Below are 10,974 nucleotides of genomic sequence, written 5' to 3'. Positions count from 1 at the left end.
GTGCAGGTTGATGTTGGCAGGGTGGAGATGGCGCCGGGCTGTAAGCGGACGGCTTCAACATCGTGGTGGTGGTGGTGTAGATAGCGCCAGGCTGCAGGTCTGCAGCTTCGACGTCGTTGTGGTGGTGTAGATGGATGAAGACGCCGGTCGAAGAAGACACCATGGGTGGCGCACGTGGACGCCTTGGGTGCCTTTGCACCAAAAGTGCTAGGGCCTGTTGTGCGGGCTCCTCCGTATATCCCAGACGACCTGGGTGTGCGGGCTCCTCCGTATATCCCCCTCGCTCGTTCCTTCCATTGGGGCGTCAGGCGTGAGCCTTCTGCGCAGGTTTCTTGCGTGGGACTTCTCTCAGCTAACCGTGCATGCACCTCCATGTCACTTGAAAGATTGGGGATGGAGAGAACATGATATATGTATATACGAATAAACCATGAAGTAAGGAGTGCATCGTGATCGATTGGATGTGTTCTCCGCAGTTTCGCTCCGTCGCTGCCGCTGCCGCCACCACGTACTGCGTGGATATCCCGATAGGGCGCGTCGCTCGTGACCTCGCACCTTGGCTCTCTGAAGAGCAAAGATTAAGATCGCGGGAGAAACGATTTCGCGGCGGCCTCTCCCAGCAGCTATTGCGGCCGTCATAGCGGGCAATCGTGGCAAATAGCGAAAAATTTTCTGGTGGGAGAGATGATTTTGGAGGGTTTTGCTGATTTTTGAGCTATTTAGAGGTATATGTAGAGGATTTCGTGGCAGCAGCCATAGCTTAGCGGTGAGGCTCCCGGAAAGCTATAGCGCAGCTATCGCAGCTATTTCGCGGGCTATTTTAATCTATGCTGAAGAGTCTATCTTTGGGATCTCAACCTCCGTCCATCTCGTGGACATACGCTGCCGCCGTGGGCGCGTCTCCACTTCAACTTGGCTCCCCCTCATCTGATGTGTGTCCCATGTATTTATAGGCAAAAGAGCAAGGCAGAGGTGACGCACACAGCAGTTTGGCCGCTCCGATTTTGCTGGAAGGGATATATATGGCAAAACAGTATCGATGTTTATCTCTTCGATCGGTTTGCAACACGGCAACTAATCGATCTGATATTCAGGTATACGTACACGTATTTGCCGGCTGACTTGCAGGTATTCAGGAACCTAAGTATACCCTTAGCCTACGTGGTGGAGCCCCAGTTGACCCAATTTGATCGTGCATGCGCTAAGGATACGGAGGCAATCTTACCACAGCACACAGGTTAGGCATGTATCCATGAGCAATACTACACTTACAGCCATTCTTTTACAGAATTAGTCTTACGAAGAGTGATGACATTATCAGATTGGAGGGAACGGGGCACCACCCCACGAATTCAGGGGGTGGGATGAATTAGCTGCTGCCACCTCAGTCCGTAGGGAAGTTGCCATGAATGCTGTCCATAAGTGAAGCAATTTCGTCTATCCATATACATCACGCATGGGCCATGCAAAATGCACCCTACGTACACATAGGAAGGTTGGGCTAGCTACCTATGTATCTGGCTAATTAACCAACTGGCCATTTGCTCATCAGTACTCATTTTTTAATCATCAAGTGATGACGGTAGGTCATGGGCACTCCTTACTCCATGAAAGTTCTCAGGCTTCTCCTCTGCTTATTAGAAGAGATTAAGAGATAACAATTCTGTTTTTCGTACTATTTGTAGTACAAAATCTCGTTGAACAATCAAATCAGACGATCAACTTTTAAGACAATAAGATTAACATGGAGAATCCTAGGGAGTCTCCAATTAGCAAATATATAGATATGAAGATGTGTACCTCTTAGAATAAAGATATATGCCAAACAAAGTTCATTAGAGCATCTTAAGCACATCGGACATAGCTATGCGCGGCTTGCACAAAGACTCAAATGGAACGGCCTTGGGCATAACAAATTCTTCTGCTCCTTCTGTCATGTCTACCTCCACAGCGCCCACCTGGTCCCAGTCGAAGCATTGTAGAAGTGCCCCAAGAACCAACCCTATCGTCCGTAAAACCATTGCCTTGCCGGGACACTTTCGCCTCCCCATTCCGAAGGGTATCATGAATAACCCTTCAGCCTTGCCATCCTCAAACCTCTCCGACCTGAACTTGATCGGGTGCTCCCACATGGCCGGGTCTCTATGGATGGCATACACATTAACGAGCATCATGGTCCCACTGGGAATTTCATAGCCACCGATCTTACAGTTCGTTGACGACTGATGCGGCAACAGTAGTGGGGCGACGGGGTAAAGGCGAAGAGTCTCACTAATGATACACTTGAGGTAGCTGAGGTGGGGCAGGTCCTCAGCAGCAACCAGACGGGAGAACCCCATAGACCTGTCGATCTCGTCCTGCGCCTTCTTCAGGTCTGCCGGGTGATTTAGTAGGAGCGACATAGCCCATTCTATCACAGCTAAGGTGAGCTCCGTTCCCGCACTAAATAAACTCTGCAGATAAGAAAAAAGGTGTTAGCATAATTTTGTTGTTTGTGATTTGTAATATAAGCAGTAGTGTCGATGAGTACTTCTATCCTTTAAACATCCCAAGCGATGTTGTTATCAATGTGACATCAATAGGAAGTTCAGAAACATATCTCTATATTACTCGAGTTTGCCGAGTATCTGCCCTTTGTCGAGTGCCTTCTGTCGGGTGCTCTATCATGACAAGATGCACCTATGCGCAAAATCTGGGCAAATTATCATGAACTATGCCATGGAAATGGGAATGACCTGAGTCATTTGACTTGCAAGTCATGAATGTTCATACATGATAGGCTATTTTATGAAGAATGTTTTTTAGAACTTGACAAAATTTAATTTTATCATTTTTTCTTGGAATTGAGAACATGTAAGTGGACACTAGGCAAAGGATTGCATTTTAGCATTTTCTTCATTTTTAAATGTGGTCAAAATGGATGGCACAGCTATTCAAAGCAAGGACCCAAATCTTTCAACACCCTCCGTAGATATTGCGTGGAGTCATAATTGGGTAACTTAATATTATTTTTGGGAATGTTTAGGGGTAAACATCAATATACTTGTAGTTCAAGAAATACTTCCAGGAAACCGGCTGAAATTCATTCAAATATGCGAAAATATCTAGATAGGTGGAAACTTAAAAATATTTAGATTTTTCAAACCAATATGGTTTACTTTGTATGAAGTGGTGCTAATTTGCACTTGCTTCACAAAATATTGCATTTTGGCACTTAGAAAATAAAAAAACGTTTGTAACAAAAAGTTATAAACTCTTTTTCGTACTGCAAGATGCACCTCTTTGCCAAATATGGAAAATTATCATGAACCTGGCCATGGAAATGTCCATGACCTTGGTCATTTGGTGTGGTGCCATGAATGTTCATAAATGATAGGTCATCTCATGAAATATTTCTGAAAAAGATAGAAAATTAAGTTTGTCAGTTTACTAGCAACTAGTACATATTAAAGGACTCCAAGGTAAAGGATTGCATTTTTTAAAATATTTTCTTATTTTTTAAATTTTCGGCAAAATGGGGTCAAATATCGGGACATGTATTCGTAGGAAAAAAATCTGAAAATCGTTCAACGTCCTCCATGGATATTGCATAGAATCCGATATGGGTACTTTGGAATTATTTTGGGATTTTTTGACAAAATTATAACACGCTTGTACTTCAAATTTGAATTACTTTCAAGAAATTGACCAAAATTAGTCTACATGTGTGAAATTAACTAGAAATCTAAAAATTTCAAAGCATTTGGGAATTGTCCTTAGAAAACGGGAAAGATTTTTTTGTAACTAAATGTTAGAAACTCCTTTTTGGAAATATGTTTTGGCATTGTAAGATGCACCGCTTTGTCAAATATGTGCAAATTATCATGAACCATGCCACGGAAAGTAACATAACCTTGGTCATTTGGCTTAAAAGACATGAATGTTCATACATGATCGGCTTTTTATGAAGGACTTTTTAAAGTTGACAATATTCTAAATTCTAGAAAAATTCAATGCCAATTAGTACACGTAAGAGAACACAATGCAGAAGAATTACATCTTTTATATTTTGTTCATTTTCTTTGATTTATATCAAAATGGGGTCAAAAGGTCCGACACTTCTATTCATAGCAAGGATGGAATATTTTAACATACTCTGTGGCTATTGCATAGAATCCTACTTGGGTCCTTAAAATGATTTTTGGGAATTTTTAGTATCAAACTATAACATAGTTGTAGTTCAAATTTGATTCACTTTCGGGAAATTGGCTGAAATTCATTCAAATGTGCGAACGTAGCTAGAAGCCTAGAAAAATCAAAAAAATTGGGAATTGTCCACCCAATATGGTCTACTTTGTGTGAAAAATTGAAGATATACAGAAAAACCATTTTGGCATTTAGAAATGGAAAGCTTTTTTTGGTGACGAAAAGTTAAAACAACATTTGGCATGGCAAGATATACCTTTGTGCCAAATATGGGAAAATTATCATGAACAATGCTACGGAAAATGAGCAGGCGAAAAATGGAGATAAAAAGGTCAAACCTTTTCTGTGTAGGTGCTTGGCAACGAGAATGCGGACACGTGTCCACCACCTTCGCCTACTGTGGTTCTTTTCCTGATTGTCTTTCCCATCTTTGTCGAGTGTTTTTTCTGATGAGTGTAGTTTCTTTGCCGAGTGTATTCTACTGGATGCTTGGCATACAAGTCCTTTGTGGAGCGCCCAATAAAAGGCACTCGGCAAAGGGCCAGGCACTTCGCAAACTAGCTTATTCCAGTTGTGCACGTCGATTATCCGAGGCAAGTTCCATTAACATTTTCTTTCCGTTTCTAGATAGCATGTTATGAATGGAAAAAATCGTAACTTTTGTTGGGTGATTAAGTTGTAGGCTGGTTCTAATTCTTCCAAACATTTACCCTTGTAATTGTTGCTTTGCTTCTTTTCTACGGTGTATGGCGCACATATGTAGTACAATGGAATTGATCTGTGCGCATATTATTCAGCTAATCTCACACAAATCTCACACATCTCTTGCACAGGAATATACTATTGGATTCATCTAAAGCTAGCATTTTGCGGAGGCTTCATGCAGTCGTCAATTTCAGCAGGAACTACTGCCAACCCCGACTCCTCCAGGAGGCGGCATCAGGAAATTTTCAGCGATGGGCCAAAGCCGACAAAGAGGACAAGGGCAAGGGCAAAGGTCGTCAGTGGATATCTACAATGCCCCGGACACACCCGTCGGTTACTGATCGTTACTCCTGGCAGGATCTAAACTGACCCCATAGATCAACACACTACTAGGAAAAACCCTATAGGTAGACCCAGTGGCACGGGGTAAGTGGCCCATGCTACTATTAAATAGTAGTAGCGCGAAAAGCGACTAGTTAGAAAGCGGTAGCTGAGGCAAAAGCTGATATACCTAGCCACGTTAGAAAGCAACTCGTCGTCTTAGTCGTCGACAAAATACAAATGGGACACTCGTTTCAACTGGGCCATTAACATAATGCAAGGAAACCCGGTGAACCAGCGGCCACAGTATGGACATGTGCTCCGGCGCCACACGGACGTACTACTACCACAAGGACACGGTGAAAAAAAGGCAGAGAAGGAAGTTGAGCCAAGTGTCTATCAAGGAGAGGATGGCGCAAGCGGTCGAGAAAGCCATAGCTGATACCAAAGCTGAGGCAGTCTGGGAAGTGGTAGCTGCCTGCATAAGTGATATGGCAGCTGCGTTTACTTCCTTGATTCCAGTTGTTGTCAACTGGGTGAAAGAATTTGGCTCCTCCCAGCACCCGCACCTGTTCCCGCACCAGCACTCGCCACCGCTACTCATAGCAGCCCATCCTCGTCTCTGGCATGCTTGACGGAGCATCGACATTACCTAACCTTGACGTCCTCACAGTAATTACGCACCGCGCCCGCATCAACATATATAATCTTCATTTCCGTTGCCTTTCAGATCTCTGGTGCCGCACACATGTCTTCACAGGCCGACGGCAATCGTGCACCCTACTCTACCACATCAAGGGCCAGTTGCTGGATGTGAGAAAGAATATGATAATGAAGCCCAAGGATCGCTTGTTCCACGGCGGGCAGATGCCCGGTGATGCCTTAAGGGTTTCCATGGTGAGTGTGACAGAGGGCTATGAGAATTTGGCTCCTCCCATACGAACCGGGGAAGAGGATGACGAGACCCCGTCACAACTTGGCCAATGCAAGAATTGGATGTTGCTGTGGCCGAAGAATCTTCTTTGTGTGGACGCGGCCAGGAGCACACCAACAGCAACACTTCAGCAAGGTATGACCACCACCCCGCCTACGCAATTACCACCGTTTGTCATGCTGGGTGAGAGCGGACGACGCAAGGAAGGGGGTCCAAATTGTTCCGGTGACTGATCACGTTGCCCCCATAGAAGAAGATATGGATGATGACATGGAGGAGGATGACCCTCTCCGGTGGCTCAGTACTGGCTTTGACGATGGAGGAATGATGAGTCAGCCATATGACTCAGGATATGAGCGTGAAGATAAGATGCATGATGTACCAGAGCCGGAACGTCCTCGGGTTGAGTGCAAGAAGTCTTTGTTGATGCAATCTTCACAAGACACGCCTCCAGATTCCGCATTAACCCAACTAGCCGAGGGGTCGTGCAGTGCTGAGTCCGGCAACACTGGGGGCGGTGGCCAGGCAGGGTCTGATAGACGCAGTACCTGAATGCAAGAAGAAGAAGAGGAAGAGACCGCCGAAGAAAGGCTCTACTGCTGCAAAAGCTGCTTCTAACAGCTAACTGCCTCCACAGACCCGGGTTGTAGACAGTGTACTGATCAGAGATGCGCCGTTACTCCATGTTGCAGGCCAGCCGATCCTACCGGCGAAAGTGCTAGACGCCATAACAGGGGTTCTCAGGAGACTGCATGACGGTGTGCTGTCGACAGAGAAAAGCCTTCTCGCCTCGGAGGCTCCAGGATACCTGCTTTACGCGGTTGCTGTGCTGAGTGGCAGGTTGTACGTCCAGAAATGCCCGTGGACCTATTATTTCTGCGAATTGATTACATCTTCGAGATGTTTCACATGAGGTGGCTCGATTTTACGTTCATCTTCCTTTATGCTGCATATGAACTACATCATCAGAAAACAGCAAATCTCTCAAATCATGATCGCAGACTCGTACTACATGCATGAAGCTGTCTTGGTAAACAATCTAGTGAACCATGAATATGCGAGGAACTACATCGCAGACTTCATTGTCACCAATAAGGACAAGGAAACGCTTTTCCTGCCTTATCATCCCATGTAAGTCATCCACGGATAGCCACTATAAAACATACATCCTTTCATACATTTCAATAATTCATTTGCACGTTGGAGACTAATTTGAGGTGTACTTATTTTGTGCAGCGAAGGGCTAGCCGTCCTCATTATTCTTTTCCTACAAGTCTCCCACGCTCTGTATTTAGACTCGTCGGAGAACATACAGGAGAAAGATTACACACACATAAAGAGTGTTATGGAAAGTGCTATCCCGAGCTCCGGCACACAGGGTGCCCACATCAAGGTCAAAAACAAAGGAACGACGTGCTGTGTTTCGGTCATTAGACTGACTTCTACTGCGTCGAGCAACCGACAACTAGTATCAAGGATGGTCATCCATCACATGCTGGAGTACAGAAGGGATCGGCAAACACGTTGCATGACATCTTCATCCGATGCCCGTATCCGCAAATGGGCCGAAGGCTTAGGAGCCGTACCGGATCATCAACTCCGAAATGAGTTCTATCGGATCCAACAGGAAATTGTTGTGATCATCATGAGAGACATGCTCGAAGAGAATGAGATGTTTTACAGCGGCCCAATATCGCGGCCTGACGTTACAAACTCGCGTAGCCCTACAATGTGTCTGTTTAGTTAATACTTTCTCTAGGACGAAACTTTGAATTTCTGCATGACATAACTTTGTTATGTAAACGGTGTCGCGCTCTAGTTATTAGTTTGGGTACAATGAATTTCATTAATTATGTTTACTATATGTTGCTTCTATTTGCTAACTCTTTCTCTACGTGTTCCTTAAGTATATTATGTTGCATATTATCAATGATTTTTGATATAGAACGATGGCGAAAAAGTGGCATATGCCGTGTACATAGGGAGGGTTCAGGGAGTGTACAACGAGTTGCCAGAGTGATCAGGCCCAGGTGAATCGCTTCCCCGGCAGCAGCCACAAAGGGTCTCAAACTAGAAGCGAAGCCGGAACTTTTTACTTGAGGTTCACAATAGCGACGGGGAGGAATCAGAACCGGCGTAAGAACTACTTCGTAATCCCTTTCTTGCTCTTTGTGATGGCTCTTCTCTTGTATGTGATCATGTCTTAGTTTAGATAGATGATGAAAATGTGTATATGTTTGAGCACTATGATGATGATGATGAACATGTGTTATGTTGAAACATGTCTATGTGTATGTTGGATCATTATTATGATGATGATGATGTGACTATGTTGGAGCATTTTGATGATTATTGCCTCATATAGTTTCATTGTATGTGTATGTGTACTGTATAAATATTGTGCATGTGTAGCCAGAAGGAAAAAAAGAGAAAAAAATAGTAGTAACACAAGGTAAGAGCATGGCAGTAGCCTGGGGCACAACGCTGCCGCTACTACCAGAAATAGTAGCTCTGGCTCTGGGCCCGCGCTGCAGGTAATTAGCAGTAGCGCACTGTGGACCAGCGCTACTACTACCAGCAGTAGCAGCACGAGGTAGGACCCCACGCTACTGTTAGAAGTTAATTGTAGCGTGCTAGCAGTAGTGTGGGACCGCTGCTGCTAGAACATTACCCTCGGCTACTATTAGGGTTTTCCCTAATAGGGACACTAGTTTTTTATGCGCACTTTGTCTTCACTCGTGCACACCTTTAATCAATTTTTCAGTCGGTCCACATTCTGAAGTTACTCCAACATCCTACTTTAGTTTTATGATGAACTAGTAGAGCATGCCATCACTTTGGTAGTCCGATGGTATGTATCCCCTGCCAATTAATTCTAGCTAGCATATCTCTTCTCATTTATATGTATCGTACTACTAAGGTATCCAAGTAATTCTTGCATATTGCTATTCTACGGCTAGCACATTTAGATTGTTACACTTGTCGTTTCGTGTCGTGTCGAATGCAAAATTACCTTTTTTTATTGTATTCTAAATTTATATTGTGAGAGTGTACGTAATAGTAAAATGGAAGAGGTCACGTACCGCGCACACGCCGCTGATCATTGTATCGGTATAGACTTGTGGCTCTTCCTTCTGCAGAGTGAACATGACGGAGATCATGCTTTTTCCCTCGACTTCACTAGAAGGGCCGATGCCGCCGTCGTCCAGCTTCCGCCGCTCCGCGTCGATGAGCTGCTGCAGGAACGCGTCCCTTTTACTCAGAGCAGCGACGACCTTGTTCTTGTTGCCGAACACGTCGAGCCACCGCATTACTGGCAGGTGATCCGAGTACAGGCTGGCCATGCCCACATGCGGGTTGATCTCGTCCAGCACCTTCCTGTACTCCTGGGCCTCCACGGACATGTGTCCGTGTCCTCCGACTCGGAATGGGTTGCCTTGGTGTGCACGATGGTCTCCATGATGAGCACGCTGAGGGAGAGCTCGAAGAGCCTCCGCCTCAGCTGGACACGCGGGGACGCCGTCGCCGATCTGTACAGGCGCCGCACCATGGCAAGCACCTCACCAGCGATGAGGCCTGACATGGAGCTCACCCGCTGCGTGGAGAGCAGATGCACGCCGCCACGCGGCGGAGGGTTCGCCAGTGCGGGCCGTAGCTGGTCGCGGCAAGCATCGAGAAGTCCATGGACACGAACCGCCACGAGGGGATCCTAGGACGGTCGGCCAAGGCCACATCGTGCTCGGTGAAGCACTCCCTGGCGCTTGCCGCCGAGGACACCACGACGGTTCTGCGAGAGCCTAGGCGAAGCGAGAACACGGGTCCGTGGCGCTCTACCAGGCGGCATAGCGCCGCGTGGATTGGCTGCTTCACGAGATGGAGGTGGCCCAGAAACGGGATGGCCCGAGGGCTCGGCAGATTGCCGTTGTGCTTCTTCTTCTTCTTCTTCTTCTTCTTCTTGCCAAGGAGATAGTGGAGCAGGAAGACCAAGGCGCATGAGAGGATGCCAATGTACACCTTATCCATTGAGAGTGAATTGTTAACTCTTTTGAGATTGCAAGAAGATTTGGTTGTCAAAAACTATATACTGTATGATGGTTATTCCGATTCTCCCTAGTTCAGATAGAAAAGTTAAAAGATTTTGTGGCCACTGTAAGTGCTCCCAATGGATAAGATTTGGTTTTTGTTTCTTCAGGGCCACAATTTTTCCTTTTGAACTTGTGGTGCACTTTTATTGAACTCGAATAATGGATACATCAGAAACAAACGTGCTGATAAGATTTGGTTGTGGGCACGACGCGATCGCTATTCCTCCCTGCATTCCAAAATATATGGTGTATTAGTTTTTTCAAAAGTCAAACATGTGCAGGTTTGACCTAATTTTTAGAAAAAAATATCAACATGTACAGTAACAAATTTGTATCATTAGGTACATCATGAAAAGTCTCATGTATTATTCATTTTGTATTCTAGATGTTGATATTATATTTTATAATATTGGTCAAACATACACAAGTTTGATTTGCACGAAAATCAGTACACCTTATATTCTGGAATGGAGTATATATAGGAATTGACAATAAAATTTGGTTGTTTGCACTACAAGACCACTATGAATGAAGTTACCATGAAATTTGGTTGTTGGCACTACACGATCGCTATTAATAACTGACAATAATATTTGGCAGTTAACACTACATGACCGATATTAATGAAGACATATGCTTTCATGAGGCCTATCCCTGGCGCAGCCATATATTTTTTGATTTCTTTCTCTCAGCCCGACAGGTAGGACCCACTCGTCTGTACCAGAAAAAAAAACCGTATAGGTA

At 45.1% G+C, this 10,974-nt stretch overlaps 1 pseudogene; it reads right to left on the bottom strand.

The window, feature by feature from the left end:
• Positions 1-1,785: 1,785 nt before the first annotated feature.
• LOC123191224 (cytochrome P450 81Q32-like) lies at positions 1,786-10,253 on the bottom strand (annotated as a pseudogene).
• Between the last annotated feature and the right edge of the window lie 721 nt (positions 10,254-10,974).

This window comes from Triticum aestivum, chromosome 2A, assembly GCF_018294505.1.
Source record: "Triticum aestivum cultivar Chinese Spring chromosome 2A, IWGSC CS RefSeq v2.1, whole genome shotgun sequence".
Classification (NCBI taxonomy): Eukaryota; Viridiplantae; Streptophyta; class Magnoliopsida; order Poales; family Poaceae; genus Triticum; species Triticum aestivum.
Note: the sequence above shows the minus strand (reverse complement) of the source record. Positions and strands in the feature narration are given on the sequence as shown.